The sequence below is a fragment of the Rana temporaria genome, chromosome 9 (genome assembly GCF_905171775.1).
Source record: "Rana temporaria chromosome 9, aRanTem1.1, whole genome shotgun sequence".
In the NCBI taxonomy this organism is placed as follows: domain Eukaryota; kingdom Metazoa; phylum Chordata; class Amphibia; order Anura; family Ranidae; genus Rana; species Rana temporaria.
In genome coordinates this window covers 27,499,962-27,517,519 of record NC_053497.1, presented here as the reverse complement: position 1 = coordinate 27,517,519, position 17,558 = coordinate 27,499,962, and positions in this window count along the sequence as shown.

The following is a 17,558-nucleotide window of genomic DNA, read 5'->3' as shown; positions in this document are numbered from 1 at the left end:
GGCCATAGAACAGGGACAGATTTAAAGACTGCTGGGGTCCTTAAACGCTCGTTGGAGCACTTACCCTTAAAGCGAAGGTACTTGGATTTCACTAGAAAGTGATGGCCAAAACAGCTCCCTTAAACAGAAGTTTGCTAGTGGCTGTAAAAATTCCAGTAACAGCAACATGTTTAAAATTTGTAAGGGTGGCCAAAGATGTAGCAGAGACAATCCGCGCTAACCCCTCAGCGACGTGCACTGGTGCAAATAATTCCAAACCAAAAAAGGGATGATGAAAAAATTAAGTGAAAAAATATATATGACAGGTGCTGTACCTAAATACAAAGGGCCAGATTCTCGTAGATCTCCGGCGGCGTAACGTATCTCCTTTACGTTACTCCGCCGCAAGTTTTATGGGCAAGTGGCTGATTCACAAACCACTTACCTGTAAACTTGCGGCGGCGTAGCGTAAAGTCCACCCGTGCAAGCCCTCCTAATTCAAATGATCCTGGTAGGGGGCGTGGATCATTTAAATTAGGCGCGCTCCCGCGCCGATCGTACTGCGCATGCTCCGTCGGGTAAATTACCCGACGTGCATTGCGCTAAATGACGTCGCACGGACGTCATTTGTTTTGATGTTAACGTAAATGGCGTCCAGCGCCATTCACGGACGACTTACGCAGACGACATAAAATTTTAAAATTGAGACACGGGAACGACGGCCATACTTAACATTGAGTACGCCACCTAGGGGGCATGTTTATCTTTACGCCGCGTATCTCTTACGGAAACGACGTAAAATCACTACGACGGGCAAGCTTACGTTCGTGAATCCGCGTAACTAGTCATTTGCATATTCTACGCTGACCGCAATGGAAACGCCACCTAGCGGTCAGCGTAGATATTGCAGCCTAAGATACAACGGCGCTGGCCATCGTATCTTAGGCATGTTTAAGTGTATCTCAGTTTGAGAAGACACTTAAACATACGACAGCCTTAGATTCGGACTTACGTTGGCGTATCTGCTGATACGCCAGCGTAATTCTTTGAGAATATGGCACAAAAAGCCTAATGCCCCGTACACACCATCACTTTATGTGATGAAAAAAAACGACACTTTCTGTGAAGTAAAAAATGACGTTTTTGAAACTTCAATTTTCAAAGACGAAGTTGCCTACACACCATCGTTTTTCTCACAATGTTCTTGCAAAGTGAGGTTACGTTCCACCACGTTTTACCATTGAAGTAGCTTCTGGGCATGCGTGGATGAAAAAACGTCTTACAAAACGACGTTTTTTGCTACACACGGTCAATTTCTGTGAAGTAAAAAGTGCACTTTTGAAAAACGACACATAAAATTGAAGCATGCTTCAATTTTTTTTGGTCGTTTTTTACAAGACATAAAACGACGTTTTCCCCCACACACAGTCAATTAAAGTGACGTTTTTAAAAACGTCATTTTTTTTCATCACATAAAGTGATGGTGTGTACGCGGCATTATACTGGGCTTAAGCAAATATGGAAAAAAAGGGAAAAAAGTGCGCTACCAAAAAACAATGATAAAAATACCATTTAAAAAATAATGAAAAGGCAAACTATTATTGCATAAGTGTCCTTGTTTCTGTGTCACAGAAAGATGTGCTATGAAAGAATGAGTCCTAATAAATTAGCATCAATACGTTCACTCAAATGGGATCTCAATCCTCGATGGGATGACTGTTGGAATGCAGACAGCTTATGAACGGGAAATCTCCATGCATCAATATAGATATAGATGGCCGCATACCAGATCTGTCGGACCCCCAAAGGGATCAGAAAGGCTCATAAACTGGAATATCCTCGACTGGATCCTCGACCAGATATTTCACCGTCCTCTCCTCTGATTAGGAAACCGGGACCAGATCTGCCGTAGTATCCAAACAATTCTTCAACAGTGCAGGCAGCCTCACCAAGTGGTATAGGAACGTGTAGGTTTAAAGGTAGAAAAAGTACTTCATAGTGCAGTATGTCATTAAAAAGTGTTGCTCTTTATTCCATTAATAGATACAAAGGAAACTGGCATCTAAAACTGCACTGATACAAAGTATCAAAGTATAACTTGAAAGCATGTGCTGACAAAACAAACACAGCCTTGGCTCAGACCGATCAGCTGTAGGCGTGGTGATGTCAGCGACTCTGGCTCCACCCGACGCTGCGTTTCTCCCGAATGGGCATCGACATTGTATCCAATATGGACACTCCTGCCTTAGTGCCACCCCCCATCATGCCTCTATGAGTGCCGCCTAAGGAGATGGCCTTAATTTGCCTTACTGGTTCCATGGCCCTGGTTGGCAGGTTGTGTATAGAAAGGTAGTAATGTGTGTGTGTGGAATTGGCACGGCCTTGTGGATCTTGGGTGGGGTCTAGGAGCTCTATGTGTGTTTCTCTGTGATATCATATTGTATGTTTAAAGTGTATGTGAAGGCAAAAAAATGAAAACTTATGCAGTACATCTCTGCAATGTATGCAACAACATGTTTCATTCCTTTAAATACCCTGCAAATACAGACAAATGCCTGTTATGTCCAGCTCCAGGGTTGCCAACCATCCATATTTTTACGAAGCTCTTATAAAACAAGCCTCCTTTCTCCTTTCCATTAATGTTAGGGATGGATAAAACTGTCCAGAAAAAATACCCTGGCTGGCAGCTTGCTGCACTGCGCACTAGAGGAAAGATGGGGGAATCGTCCTTGTCCACAGGCCAGCATGGTCAGAGAACAGAGGGAAAGCAGTAGCTGGAGCATGTATAGAAATAATCAGGAACAGTGCGTTCAACCAAGTGAGAGAATAGTACATATACAGTATAAGTGATCAGTGCACGTAAGGATTCCCAGTATAGAAATGAGAAATAATATACAGTATGTGGTTACTGTAAATATTTATGAGGAAGAATAACAAGGCAGGTAAGAACAAGGGCCCGGATTCTCAGAGGACTTACGACGGCGCAGCGCCATGTACGCCATCGTAAGTCCTAATCCGAGCCGTCGTATCTATGCGCCTGATTCTTAGAATCAGTTACGCATAGATATCCATTAGATCCGACAGGCGTAAGTCTCTTACGCTGTCGGATCGTAACTGCAATTTTCCGCTGGCCGTTAGGGGCGTGTAAGCTGATATACGCGTTGAAATATGTAAATTAGCTAGATACGCGAATTCCCGAACGTACGCGCGGCCGACGCAGTAAATTTACGCCGTTTACGTTAGGTTTTTCCCGGCGTAATGTTGCCCCTGCTATATGGTGGCATAAGTGCGGCGCCGGCCGGCACCGGCCGATTTACGCTACGCCACCGCAACTTACGGAGCAAGTGCTTTGAGAATACAGCACTTGCCCGTTTAAGTTGCGGAGGCGTAACGTAATTCGGATACGTTACGCCTGGGCAAAGATACGCAAATGTGCCTGAATCTGGCCCTTAGAAGACAGATATTCACGTAAGAAGATATCTAGAGTGTTCATAACAAAATAGTAGATATAAAGACTTATGCCACGTACATAAGATCAGATTTTCCTTGGAGGTTTTTTCCGACAGAATTCCGCTCAAGCTTGGCTTGCATACACATGGTCACACAAAAGTTCTCTGAACTTTCGTCAGTCAAGAACGCAGTGACGTAGAACACTACGACGAGCCAAGAAAATGAAGTTCAATACTCCCGAGCATGCGTCGGAAATTTTCCAATAGGAATTTTTTCTGTCTAAAAATTTGAGAACCAGCTCTCAATCTTTTGTTGGCGGAAATTCCAACAGCAAAAGTCCGATGGAGCCTACACACGATCGGAATTTCCGTTCAAAAGCTCACATTGGACTTTTGCTGTCGGAATTTCCGATCGTGTGTATGGGGCATAACTTTGACTAAACAGTTTTTTGTTTTTATAATGTTTCTTCTCTATCTCTTCAGATAACATTTCTTGCTTCCTTACATCATCGGTTATTTATTCTCATTACACTTACCATCTTTTCCCACCAGATCCCTGTTAAATTGTAACTATTGTCCAGCCTCTCTGTGAATTCATTGCCAGAATTTAAGGTACAGTGTTTTTATCACACATCTTTTACCTCCCAACATATGTTTATTATAATTCATTTATCACTGTGTATAACAGAAATATGTTTATACAAAGTATACAACCTATAATTAAGATTTTGGCAATTACTGTATAATATTTTAACTACATTTTTTTTCATACTGATAGAAATGGTTATAATGGTGGAAGGAATACTCATATGACACAACCATACCACAATAATGTTATTCAATTTAATATAATTTTAGTATTTTATGGAATAACTCCTGTGCATAAGTAAGGCATAATTGTATCAATTGGCATCATTGTTACTAATTTCCTGGATTGAATATACATACATATAAGTATATTTAATGTAAAGCCCTGTACACACGATCAGTCCATCCGATGAGAACGGTCTGATGGATTTTTTCATCGGTTAACTGATGAAGCTGACTGATGGTCAGTCGTGCCTACACACCATTAAAAAAACGATCATGTCAGAATGCGGTGACGTAAAACACAACGACGTGCTGAAAAAAACGAAGTTCAATGCTTCCAAGCATGCGTCGACTTGATTCTGAGCATGCATGGATTTTTAACCGATGGACGTGCCTACAAACGTTTTTTTTCTATCGGTTAGGTATCCATCGGTTAAATTTAAAACAAGATTGCTTTTTTTTAACCTATGGATAAATAACCGATTGGGACCACACGCGTACGCGGCATAAGTGTATTATGATGGATAGTAATATTTGGGAATATTTTATCAACTTAGTAATATATTATATATACATTTAATCGATTGGATGTGATACTTGCGTGCTAATTAGATTTACCCATTTCATCATTTATATTATATTAGATGTTTCTATAATGTATACCCTTTTTTAACACCTTAGTCTAGGTCACCTTATAATATTAGGGACGGATTCAGAAAGAGATACGACGGCGTATCTCCTGAGTTCCAACGGTCGTATCTATGCGCCTGATTCATAGAATCAGGTTACGCATAGATCTCCCTAAGATCCGACAGGTGTAAGTGACTTACACCGTCGGATCTTAGGTTGCAATTCTAGGCTGGCCGCTAGGTGACGATTCCATTGCGGTCGGCGTAGAATATGCAAATGAGTCGTTACGCCGATTCTCGAACGTACGCTTCCCCGTCGCAGTAAATTGACGCCGTTTCCGTAAGAGATACGCGGCGTAAAGATAAAGCTGCCCCCTAGGTGGCGTAGCCAATGTTAAGTATGGCCGTCGTTCCCGCGTTGAAATTTGAACATTTAACGTTGTTTGCGTAAGTCGTCCTTGAATGGCGCTGGACGCCATTTACGTTAACATCGAAACCAATGACGTCCTTGCGACGTCATTTAGCGCAATGCACGTCGGGAAATTTTAGGGACGGCGCATTGCGCAGTACGATCGGCGCGGGAACGCACCTAATTTAAATGATCCACGCCCCCTACCCGGATCATTTGAATTAGGCGGGCTTGCGCCGGAGGATTTACGCTACGCCGCCGCAACTTTTACAGGCAAGTGCTTTGTGAATCAAGCACTTGCCCTAAAACTTGCGGCGGCGTAACGTAAATGAGATACGTTACGCCGCCGCAGAGATGCGGCGATTCTACCTGAATCTGGCCCTTAGTTTGTATTTTTAGATTTTCCGTTTTTCTTTTTTGTTCTTTTAAAGGGAAAGTACTGAGCCCCTGAAACATTTTGGCTTCGTGACAAAAGTTATAGAATTTTACTTTGGAATAAATCTGTGTCTGGATGATTACCTTTTGGTGTGGTGCTTCTATCTCAAATTCCCTTGTTTACAATCCAAGGAGGTAGTGGAGATCCTTTGGCATGGAGAAGCTGCCAGCCTATGGAATCCAGACATCCTAGTCAAATACCACTATAAAGGTGTTTTCTGATCCCTATTATTGAAGGTAGTGGACCGACGCACCACTCAAAAGCTGGCCATTATCTAGTAGATTTTTGCACAAAGGTTTGTATTTCAAAATTATGCCAGTGCATTCAAGACTTGACAGAAGTTGTTTGAATGTATTTTAAAAATTATGTTTGCTATTAATATACAATTTTGGCATTAAAAGAAATTCTAGAAAAGCCATATACACTTTTCGAAATTTGTTAATTGAGAAAAAAAAAATTCTGCTCCTTTGAATTTTCATGTCATTACAGTGAAAAACAGAAATCGATTTAATCTAACTATCACAAAATCGAATGGATGTTCTAAAAGTGAATTTTTTTCTACTAATGTATGGCCAGCTTAAAGGGGTTGTAAAGGAATTTTTTTTTTCATTATAAGCATCCTTTACTTGCAGACATTCCTCTTTTCACTTCCTCATTGTTCGTTTTTGCTCAGAAGTTGCTCTATTTCTTCTCTGTTCTGTTCACTTCCTGCTTGTCTGGTTTTACTGACCACCGTGATGGGAGGCTTTACTGCGGTGGTCAGTGACGTGATCGCCCCCTCCTGGGAACTACATCTGTGCGGCAGGACGCTCTCTACATGTTAGAGACTTCAAGGAGGTGTGAATTACTGGGCGTGCCGCTATGCATACTGGGAAATGTAGTTCTTACATGAACAAGCGCCACAAACCAGGAAGTGAATGAGAGAACAGAAACTAGAACGCCGAAGGTGATATAGATGAAGGAATTTAATAGGTATTTACTCGTTTTTTAACAGAATCACTACACTATTCTGTCTGTCTACCTTGCAGACATTAATTTTAGGCAAAACATTTTTTTCCTTTAGTGACCCTTTAAGTATTTCAGATACTGGGCTGTAAGTTTGCTACTCATCTATGTTACAAAAGCTGTAAGGAAAAATGTCATTCTTGGGACCCACCAATAAAATTAACACTTCTTATGAATTTAAGGGAAAGATGTCAGCATAACAAAATAAGAATGCTAGAAAGTCATTAAACATGGTAATTTTTACAGTTTTGCAAGTTAATTGCTCTGCAAATACTAGAGAAAATTCGACCTAATGTGGCATCCAAGGACAATGGGGGTTGTTTACTAAAGGCAAATCCACTTTGCACTACAAGTGCAAAGTGCATTGAACATGCACTTGGAAGTGCATTCACTGTAGATCTGAGGGGGACGTGCAAGGAAAATAAAAAACAGCATTTTAGCTTGCACATGATTGGATAATAAAATCAGCAGAGCTTCCCCTCTTTTCAGATCTACCCCTTAGATTTACAGCGACTGCACTTCCAAGAGCACTTTCAGTGCAATTTCAAGTGCACTTTGCTCTTGTAGTGCAAAGTAGATTTGCCTTTCGTAAATAACCCCCAATGTTCCTAATGCACATGTTCCTGAAAATGGTTGTAAATGTAAGTGGGTACTACAGTAACCATCGGCTGGAAACCAAAGACATTTAAAGCGAGAAATACGAGTGGCACCAGCACACCAAGGCTCTCCAGGAATGGGACCATAGCTGTATTCAGTGATCACATTTTAGTTACAGAAGCAATGTTTTAGAGCCTCTCAGGATGTGACCTGAGCAACATGATCACTGTGATCACTGAATAAAGCTATGGAGACATTCTGAAGATCATGGGTGTGCTGGGGACACTCGTATTTCTCGCTTTGAATGTCACACAACGTGTGCATTGTGAACACTGTGCTTGGATGCCACATAAGGTCACACATTTCTCTAGTATTTGCAGAGCAATTAATTTGTAAGAGATAAAAATTAACATGTTTAATGACTTTCTAACATGAAAAAGCACAGTTTGCCAAACAGCCAATGTGCAAAATAATATTCTTATTTTGTAAAGTTTACATATTTCCCTTAAATTCATATAAAGTGTTATTTTGTAGCTGGGTTCTATTAATGACATGTGGGTCTTTATTTAAAAAGGAGGAGCTGTTGGTTACAAGTGTCTTGTTTCTAATGTGGCTTTGCGTACCCCTGCTTTCTACCATTGAATTAAAAAGAAATACAACTCTCAAGCTCAAGGGACCTAAAGCAAGGTAAAACAACAAACAGGCTTCATCTACTGGAAGCATTATTGTTGGTGTTTAATATGATTGGATACCATAAAGAGTAGTTTGTTTTTAGTCAGAGTGACCCTTAGAGCCGGTTCACACTGGGGCAACTCGTCAGGCGACTCAGCCGCCTGACAAGTCGCGTCCCGTTCTATTCAATAGAACCGTTCTAATAGGAGCGACGCAAGTGGCGACTTTGGGGGCGACTTGCATTAACTTCTATACAGAAGTCATTTTGCAAGTCGCCTCTGAAGTTGTCTTCAGGTCGCCTTGCTGCCCCAGTGTGAACCGGCCCTTACTTGGTTTGGTTGGGTGTTCTGCAAAGCAAGCCAGAGGTCTCCTTCAACCTTGCACAAGCTCAACTGTAATTGAAAGAGAATTAGCCATAATCACTCTCCTGAAGAAGCCAAGTCCCTCCAGTAAATTTTTTGAGAGCTAGTCCACCACCTAATTAGCCAATAGAATATGTAATTTTTTGGAATATAGGATCAAATAGAGTTTTACACATGGGTAACTGAAGGCTTATTGGTTACATTTGGGAATAGAGGAACTGAATTTATTCTCTCCTGAGAAGAGGAGATTAAAGGAACACTAAAGGTTCGTTTTTATTAGATCAATTGATTGCTGTAAGCTAGAGCATTTAAATATCACTTACCTCGTTTTTCCTTTTGACCTCCAAAATATAGTAATCCAGGTTTGAAAATGCCATTTCCTGTCACTCCTCTTCTTGCTTTCCACCAGCATCTGAGCCGTTTTGCACGGTGGAAAGCAGAATGTGCTCACCCCCTCCCTATGACTACAGCCCTGCCTGAAGATGCTCTCTTATCCCTCACAGGCATGGAGGCTAAGCCTAATGGGAACATAAGTTACGCCGCCGTAACTTATGGCGGGAAATCTTTGAGGATACAAAAAAAATTATAAGTTACGGCGGCGTAGTGTATCTGCGATACACTACGCCGAATGGAGAGAAGCGCTGCGCTTCGTGGATCTGGCACTTAATCTCCAAATGTGGAAAGGTTTCTTCACAGAGCTGTGAAAATGTGGAATAGACTTCCTCAAGAGCTGGTTCTGGCCAGTAGAGTGCTTTAAAAAAAAAAAAGATTCTGGATTCTTTCATTAATGTACATAATATAACTGGATACTAACATTTATAGGTAAAGTTCATCCTGGGAATATTTGATTGCCTCTCGGGGGATCAGGAAGGAATTTATTCCCCTGCTGGAGCAAAATGAAGCATGCTTTGTTGGGTGGTTTTGCATTTTTCTGGATCACCTGTGGGTATAGGATTGTGTATATGGGATTGTATGATTCTTTTTTTCTTTCCCCCTTTTATTCGTTGAACTAGTCACTGTATCAGCTTTACCAATAAATGTTAGTATCCAGTTATATTATGTACATTTAGGATAAAATCCAGGCCTTTTTTTAAGCAATCTACTGGACTACTGTCTAGATGGATTTTCGGTGTCTTCTTTTCAACCTAGCTATGTATGTAACATTTAGGGTTCTGTAAAGTGGCAATGTAGTCTTACAATGGCCATGTAACGGCTTAAATAATTTAAGATTTAAAGGGGTTGTAAAGGTTAGTTTTTTTTTTCCCACCTTAATGCATCCTATGAAACCTGGCAATGACGACCCCCCAGCACCCCCCGTTTTACTTACCTGAGTCCGTTCACCTGCTGCGCTCACCCCCCAACATCCTCTTCTCCACTCAGGCTGGCCATTGATTGGCTAGATTGGATGGATTGATAGCAGCGCAGCCATTGGCTCGCACTGCTGTCAATCACATCCAATGACGCGGCACACCGGGGGGCGGGGCCGAGTGATACAGTATGTGGCTATAGCCGCCGGCTGTATAACGGGAGCGCGCCCGCAAGAACTAACCCCCGTGGGAGAGAGCTCCCATGAAGGGGGTTAGTTCTTGTGAGGAAGAGCCAAGACAGCCGCCGAGGGACCCCAGAATATCAGGATCGGGGCCGCTCTGTGCAAAACGAACTGCACAGTGGAGGTAAGTATAACATGTTTGTTATTTTTTTTTAAAGGGAACGTTTAGTGTCTCTTTAATAAACCACAGTGCTTTCTTTTACAAATCTGTTAGTATTTCATTTGATTCTGGTTGTCAAAGCCAGCAAAGCCCCATTTATTTTCAGGAATGGTGGAAAAAATGCAGGGCGAAGAGCCTGGTCACATGACCTGTCAAAGTCCTCCTAGAGTCCTCACATCCAATAGCCGATTTCTAACTGCTACGTTATGGAGAGAACACTCCGTGGGACTCTGCACTCTCTAAACCACAGTGTGCATTTTATTAATTACTTGTAAAGTGCAGGTGTAGTGTGGAGTAGATACCATGGGGTCTAGCAGGGAGCGAAAAAGCAATATCTACTCTCGGTTTTAAATAGGCCCCTTATTAGTGCAATTCAACTGTTTATGGCAGTAACCATCAAACCCTCCTTGAACTCTACAAAACAGCCAAGACCGTCTTCTTACTATAGAGATGATTTCAAGGCCTACTTTTTATGCACAGATAAGAGGAACATAATGTATTACTGACTGGGCCAGGAGGGAACACTAAGGGAAAGAAGCATAGAAACAGGGAAAGGTAATTAAATATAACTGAAAAATGGAAGGCGCAGCAAACATGTTACATATTATGTACCCAGCTGTATTTACTTGGAACCCTGTAGTAATTATATATAGTTATTAATTCTTCTATGCTTCATTTACCATGGCATTACGTATAATTGTATACATAGACAATCCTTGGATTGTACACTTGACATTAAATTAAAGGCAATAATACAAGTATATTTTTTCTAATACAGTGTAAGCTGGCTCTTCATCCTTAAGCAAACCGTAATGATATCTAGACTTCAGCACCCTCTGCCACTGTGTGAATTACATGTTTGCATATTGTCTTATACTAAATGACAACACAGAGGTAATTGCTTTTTTCCACATCTGTCACTTGAGTTATAAAACTTTGAAAAATATAATTAGGTTTGAACATCCCAAACGCAAAGGCAATGATTTTTTTTAGAAGGGGGCGGGAGGAAATACAACAGTGAACTGAAGAGATCTCCATTGAATTTACACATATTCTCTGTATATCAATGAATGTTTAAATATTTTCTATTCTCATTTAGAAACCCCAAAGTCCAATGCAATATGCAGCTTTTCTCAGCAGTTTTATTACAAATAATTCTGGTGCAAAATGTAGTTTCTAACAGGAAATATATCAAATGCTCTGAAACAAAAGGTGTCTTATAGAATTGAGCTAGGTGAACATAAGGTGGCGGCTGCTAGTATCGCCTAAGCCCATAAATGGTCACCTAGGGGGGGCATGTTGATTGGACTTTCTAGGTACTGACAGGGCCGGTGCTAGCGCAAGGCAACATGGGCACTTGCCTTACAGCAGCAGCGCTGCCCAGGGCGGAAAATTGACCGGGACAGTCGCCCGCCCGACACAGGCGTTGCTAGGTGGGTGCTGGGGGTGCTGACCACACCCGGGTGACATCCGCCAGAGGGGTGACACCCGTGGATAGCGGCACCGCTATCACCGCCCGCTGCCCTGTTGATCTGACCTTGCTCTATTTTGGTGGAGCGGACTGAAGCCGCTCTTTACATACAATGAGGAGGAGGAGCCAAGGGACACACACTGCTGTGTGTATACGTCTGCTGCCGCGCTGTTCTGAGGTCTGTACTATACACTTTATTACTCTATTATAAGTAGATGGACATGTAGGGGGGCGCTATGGGAGGGGAAAGGGGTGCCTATGCTGATGGTGGGTCTGAACTAAGGGGGGGGGGATTCTACACTGATGGGGTGTCTGTACTGAGGGAGGGGGTCTTTACTAATGGAGGGTGGTCTGTACTTAGTGTGAGGTCTATACTGACAGAGGGTGGTCTGTATTGAGGAAGGGGGGTCTGTTCTTAGTGAGGGGGATCCATACTGCAGGAGGGGGGTCTGTAGTTAGTGGAGGGGGTCTGATATATATACATATATAATGTATGGTGTGTGTGCGCCTGCCCGGGGGGGGGGGCGTTAAAATGCATCTTCGCCTGAGTTGGCAAAAATTTCTTGCACCGGCCCTGGGTACTGATAACAAAACGCAAAAATTAATATAAAAAAATATTTATTACACATAAAACTGTACAAAGTTAAAAACAAATGAGCCCTTTCTACCTTTCGCAATAATCTACGTCTGTCTCTTAGCTTGGTGTCCTTCTGGCACCTCTTCTTGTATTTTCCAAGGGCTGACAAGCTCTCTATTTCTATCCTCCTTCTCTACTATTGTTCTCTGGATAAAGTTGAAAAAGTAAGGGGTATGGGCCTATGAGGCCATGGCAACCGACCTGACCTTCGCACACGTGAGCTGACCGGCTGTCCCGGTGGGCATTTAACCATGTCCTTGGACGGCTGAAGGAACATAGAACCCCTGGGGGCGATATCGGGTGCTAGCCGGCAATGTATAGGCCAACCTGTTATTGTGAGTACTTGTACTAAACATATTGCTGTATTGCCGTCCTGATTGTTGATGTAATGCCTTGGTGGTTCTTGTGGACCCATTTCCCTGTTTATAAATAAAGAAATTAAAAAAAAAAAAAAATGAGCCAAACCCCACATTCAGAACAGCAGTTATTAATAATGGGCAAACCCGTCAGGTGTCTGTTGCAGTGGAGAAGGGCCGAAAACCTCAACCGGTTTCACGGACTATGCCGCTTCTTCAGGAGGGATACCTATATGACAAATAATACAATAGTACAATAAACTAGCAAAAGCATAATAAGCAAGGTACAGATAAAGATACAGTGTATTAACATATTGTGTACAGTCAATGTCAAAGAAATGTGCGTGTTGGCCTGCTCACCAGGTTGGGCCCATGGACTAGGCGGCGGCTCAGAGGGAACCCCCCCTCGGCAAATGAGGGGGAATGTGTGTCGCTCTCTAAATAATTAGATCATATTAAGGATACAAAGTTAGATATGTATCGTGCCAATAAGGGGCACTGCGTGAAGATATGGTGACAACCTGGGGGGGGGGGGAGGAGAAATGGGAAAAGGGAGGGTGGAGGAGGAGATGGCGTAAGGAAGGTAAGGGAAAGGGGGGAAGGGGGAGGGGGAGAGGGGAAAGAGGAGGGGGAGAGGGGAGAAAAAGAAGGGGAAGCGGGAAGAGAGAGGAAAAGGGGGGAGGGAAAGGGGACAAGGGGGGAGGGACGGGGAGGGGGAGGGAAGAGAAGGGAGGGGGAAGGGGGGGAGGTAAGAGAAGGGGGGGGAGGAAAAGGGGGGAGTACTTGTTTGTTCAACTATTAACTTGTTTTAATTGAGGCTATACTCACAATTTGTCGTGTCTTATAGAATGTTATAGCTTCTGGAGTTTTTTTTACAAAGGATTGACAGGAAAATGCGCTTGTGAACATTTTAGGGCAATTTACCATTCTGACAGTTGCCCACATTTGCCTAACATTTGTTAGGCAAGGTTGAAGGTGCACCAGCCAAATCTGAAAGCCAGTGAAAAGTTGGTGTAAGTCACATTTAGACCCCTTTACACTGGATCACTTTGCAGGCTTTAGAACGCAAAAAAAAAGCGCCTGCAATGCGACCTGAAACAGCCGCTGCTGTCTCTCCAGTGTGAAATCCCCGATCGCTTTCACACTGGAGCTGCGTGCTAGCAGGACAGTAAAAAAAGTCCTGCTAGGCGAATCTTTGGAGCGGTGAAGGAGCGGTGTGTATACCACTCCTCCACCGCTCCTGCCCGTTGAAATCAATGGGCACCGCGGCTATACCGCCTGCAAAGCGCCTCTGCACATTACAGCAGGGTCTTGAATACCACTTAAAGGGTCACTAAAGGAAAAAACAATTTTTGCTGAAAAGACTGTTTACAAGGTATAGAGACATAAAAGTTAACTGATTCCTTTTAAAAATGATTAAAAATAGATAAAAAGCAATCATATAATGTGCCTGCAGGTTAGTTTCACTTTTAAACTGGTTTCATGTTCCTGTGAACTAGAGAGACACACAGAACAAAAACAAACACATCCAGGGCAGTGTTTTGTTCTTAAAATGAATCTGATTGGTTCTGTTAAGTTTTAGACACACAGTAATGACAGCTTAGACCACAGTGAAAAGCTCCCAGTACTGTGGTTATAAGGAAACAGACAACCAGGAAGTGTGGAGATCACAGCAGAATTACAGCAACTTCAAAGCAAAAACGAACAATAAGGACATGAAACCAGTACTGCAGTAAGGTAAAGGAAGCTATTTAGCTAAAAAAAAAAAAATTCCTTTAGTGACCCTTTAAAAGATGACTTTGCTAATTTTGAAGCAGTGGTGTAGTATTAGGAGGGGGGGGAGAATCACTGGTCCCCAAAAAGTGTCAAAAGCATCTGCCAGTGTTAGAATATATCACAGTCCTGCTATAAGTCTCTGATCATCACCACCATTACTAGTAAAAAAAAATATATATATATATATATATATATATATATATATATATATATATATATATATATAAATATCCCATAGTTTGTAGACACTATAATTTGTTCGCAAACCAATGAACATACGCTTATTGTGATTTATCTTACCAAAAATATGTAGCATAATATATATTGGCCTAAACTGATGAAGAAATTCAAAGTTTTCAATTTTTTTTATTGAATATGTTTTTTTTAGCAGAAATTAAAAAAATATATATATATTTTTTTTTAAATTGTTGGTCTTTTTTGTATATAGCGCAAAATGGTAAAATAAAAAAAAACTCATATGTGATCAAATCCCACCAAAACATAGCTTGATTTGTGGGAAAAAAGGACATACATTTTATTTGGGTACAGTGTTACATGACCATGCAGTTGTCAGTTAAATTGACGCAGTGTCCTATCACAAAAAATGGCCTGGTCATTAAGGGGGGAAAATCTCCCGGTTTTTAAATACATAGAAGTAGACCTCTGTCACTCTGGTTGCACTTGGAAATGAAAACCGAGGTGCCGCTGAAGACATCATCATTAGCATGCTATCAGTAGGTGTAGAACAGCTTTTTCCCAACTCGATGGAAATAAAAACAACCTAAGAAGATGTTGGGTATTTTCTGGAAGAATGACAAATCCATTATGTTCAGTGATTGTGAGATATGAATCATAATAAAAACCCGAAATGCAGACTTTTACTGGCGGATATCTTTGGTTGGTATTTGGAATAAGGTGCCAAAAGTAATCTCTAGTGCTGAACTACGTGCATTTCCCAAGCAACCAACCTAGCAAAAAATGAATGAAAATTACATTATGGATCTTTTCACACCTGAGTGCATCAGTTTACTGGCGTTTTTCTGGCTTTTTTTAACCTTTTTTTGCAGCTGTTTACAAGCTTTTTTTAAAGAATTTTAGAAGTGTATTACTGCATTGTAAAGATTTGATATCTTCCGTACCCCTGAGGAAGGAGACTTTAACAGACTCTGAAACGCGTCAGCTGAAAGATATCTTCCCTATACCATTATCATGCTACAGTTGGTGTATTATCAGTTGTTTGTTGTCATGTACACTCCGTGTCATCTGTTTTAATTATGTGTAATAAATAATTTTTCAACTTAAAGGGGTTGTAAACCCTCCTGTTTTTTCACCTTAATGCATCCTATGCATTAAGACAAAGAAAACAAAGAAAAAAAAACATTTAGAAGGGAAATGGAAGGAAAAGGTAAGTGAACCAACAATGCACTAGCTTAAAGGAACCTATTTAGAAAATAAAAAACAAACCTTTACAACCCCTTTAAGTATGCTGTAGCAAATTGGATCATGCTCTGCTGTTTTTTTTTTTTGCCTTCCTCTGGATCAAGTGTGGGTATAGAATTGGGTATATGGGATTTTATTTTATTTACCGGTATTTCTTTTTTTATGGTTGAACTAGATGGATTTGTGTCTTTTTTCAACCTGAATAACTATGGGCCAGATTCACAAAAAAAGTACGCCGGAGTATCTGCTGATACTCCAGCGTACTTTCAAATTTGCCGCGTCGTATCTTTATTTGTAATTCACAAACAAGATACGACGGCTTTTGGCTAAGATCCGACAGGCGTACGGCTTCGTACGGCTTCGGATCTTAGGATGCAATACTTTGGCGACCGCTGGGTGGAGTTCGCGTCGTTTACCGCGGCGGGTATGCAAATTAGCTGTTTACGGCGATCCACGAAGGTACGCGCGTTCGTCGCATTCTCTTACGTCGTCGCTAGTCGTTTTTTCCCATCGCAAACTTACGCCTGCTATTTCATGGCTTAGATTTATACCAGCCATGTTAAAGTATGGCCGTCGTTCCCGCGTCGAATTTCAAATAGGTTTTTTGCGTAAGACGTCCGGGAATACGAAAGGACGTAACGCACGTCGCCGTTCAAAAAACACGTCGGGGCGCCGTAATTTCGCGCAAAGCACGGCGGGAAATTTCCTAACGGAGCATGCGCAGAACGTTCGGCGTGGGAACGCGCCTAATTTAAATGGTACACGCCCCATTTGAATTAGGCGGGCTTGCCCCGGACGGCTTTACGCTACGCCGCCGCAAGTTTACACGCAAGTGCTTTGTGAATCAAGCACTTACGATGAAAACTTGCGGCGGAGTAACGTGAAGGGGATACATTACGCCGCCGTAATTGTTCGTGAATCTGGCCCTATGTAACTATATGCGACACCTATTATTCTGATAAAATTAGCTATGAGTTACCTTAGACCTGTTTTGCAAGACCTGCGTTAAAGAAAGAGGCCCAGATACAAAATAAAATAGTATAAGTATAAGATGGTATTATGCCGCGTACACACGATCGTTTTTCAGCCAAAAACTTTTTTCAAACTTCATCATTAAAAACGATGTTGCCCACACACCATCGTTTTTGAAAAATGATGAACAAAGCGCGGTGACGTACAACGGCACTCTAAAGGGGAAGTTCTATTCGCCTTTGGGCTGCTTTTAGCTGATTCCTTGTTATTAAAAGACGATTCACGCTTTTTTGTCTGTTACAGCGTGATGAATGTGCTTACTCCATTACGAACGGTAGTTTTACCAGAACGAGCGCTCCCGTCTCATAACTTGCTTCTGGGCATGCACGGGTTTAAAACGTCGTTTTTGCCCACACACGATCATTTTTTACAACCTGAAAAACTACATTTTAAAAAACGACGTGAAAAAATGCAGCATGTTCGAATTATTTTTTTTGTCGTTTTTCAGAAGCCGAAAAACGATGTGAAGCCCACACACGATCATTTTAAATTACGTTTTTAAAAACGTCGGTTTTTTTTCATGCCGAAAAACGATCGTGTGTACGCGGCATATGATTTACAATTAGAAAAAATATTGTCCACGTTGTTCTGTCTACTGAGAAATATTATGAAAATGAGATCTAAAAATGGTAGATCTTGCTTTGTGTATGGGTTTTCTATCTTTGCAGTCTTATCTGAAAGAGAGGTGATGAGAACTTGTGTTGGCCATCAGCCTTCCAAGAATGAATATATTTTTGATTTCCTATGCAATTGAATATCTTTATTGTGTGGTCACTGTTATGTATTATA